This window comes from Brassica oleracea, chromosome C2 (assembly GCF_000695525.1).
Source record: "Brassica oleracea var. oleracea cultivar TO1000 chromosome C2, BOL, whole genome shotgun sequence".
Lineage (NCBI taxonomy): Eukaryota > Viridiplantae > Streptophyta > Magnoliopsida > Brassicales > Brassicaceae > Brassica > Brassica oleracea.
In genome coordinates this window covers 40,901,551-40,903,446 of record NC_027749.1, presented here as the reverse complement: position 1 = coordinate 40,903,446, position 1,896 = coordinate 40,901,551, and positions in this window count along the sequence as shown.

Here is a 1,896-nt window from a genome sequence, read left to right as displayed (position 1 = left end):
CCAAAAGATAGTTTCCCCCTGCCACACATCGATCGATTAGTAGAAGCAACGGCAGGAAATGAACTTATGTCTTTCATGGACGCCTTCTCAGGTTACAACCAAATTATGATGAACCCTGACGATCGCGAAAAGACTGTGTTCATTACCGATCGCGGAACCTCTTGCTACAGGGTAATGCCCTTCGGCCTCAAAAACACTGGCGTAACTTACCAACGACTCGTGAACCGTATGTTCTCTCAACAACTCGGTAAAACGATGGAGGTTTATATCGACGACATGCTCGTCAAATCCCTCCAAGCAAAGGATTACGTATCACATCTCGAGGAACGTTTCGCGCAGTTGAATTCCCATAACATGAAGCTCAACCCGACAAAATGCAGATTCGCCGTGGCATCAGGGGAATTCCTCGGCTACCTAGTCATATTCCGCGGCATCGAGGCTATTCCAAAACAGATCAACGCACTAATCGAGATGGCTTCGCTGAAGAATAAGCGGGAAGTCCAAAGGCTGACCGGTAGAGTCGCGGAACTTAACCGGTTTATTTCACGATGAACAGACAAGTGCCTGCCTTTCTATGATGTCTTACGGGGAAATAAAAAATTCGAATGGTCGGAAGAATGCGAAAACGCTTTCCAACAGCTGAAGCGGTATTTGGCTTCCCCTCCAGTCCTCGCAAAACCAGTGGAGGGGGAATCTTTGTTCTTGTACATCGTTGTATCAACAACAGCTGTGAGAGGCGTGCTAATCAGGGAAGAACGCGGCGAATAGAAACCTATTTTCTATATAAGCAAAACCTTGCTGGATGCCGAATCTAGATACCCGCTAATGGAAAAATTAGCATGCACGGTCGTCACATCGGCCCGAAAACTAAGACCATATTTCCAATCCCACACGATCGTCGTCCTCATGACTTTTCCCCTACGAGCGATTCTGCATAGCCCGAGTCAATCGGGCCGGTTAGCCAAATGGCCGGTCGAACTGAGCGAGTACGATATCGACTACCGACCGAGAACAAGCGCAAAGTCACAAGTGCTTGCGGATTTCTTGGTCGAATTACCGACAGAGACCATAACCAACGAGGAACCAAATTCCACTTGGCTCCTTCACGTCGACGGATCCTCGTCCAAGCAGGGATCAGGCATCGGAATTCGCCTCACATCTCCAACGAGCGAGATCTTAGAGCAATCATTTAGGCTGGAATTCCACGTCTCAAACAACGAAGCCGAATACGAAGCGCTCGTCGCAGGACTGCGTTTGGCTCACGGCTTGAAGATACGAAACATCCACGCTTACTGCGACTCTCAGCTAGTGGCAAGTCAGTACAGCGGAGAGTATGAAGCCATGGACGAACGGATGGACGCGTACCTCAAACTGGTCTGAAAACTAGCTCAAAAGTTTGACTGTTTTGCCCTTACGCAAATTTCCCGTTCCGAAAACGTCCAGGCAGATGCTCTCGCGGCCTTAGCATCAAGTTCTGATCCAGGACTTAAAAGTGTAATTCCGGTCGAGTTCATCGAACACCCGACCATCGGACCACCAATCGTCGTCAACCTCATAGAAGGTCAAGATGACGAAGAAGAAGAAGTTACAATACGACCGCTATCAGAGCAATCTGATTACGGCTACGATACCCCATGGCTGCAGAAAATTCAAGACTACATTATCGACGGACGCCTGCCCACCGAGAAATGGGCAGCCCGCAAAGTCTGAACACAGGCCGCGCGCTACGTAACAGGAGACGGCGAAATTTACAAATGGAGATTCTCTGGACCACTCATAACGTGCCTGGAAGGAGAAGAAGCAAAAAAAGTGATGGAAGAAGTACATTCTGGGTCCTACGGCAATCATTCCGGCGGAAGATCACTGGCAGTGAAAATCAAACGCCATGGATACTAC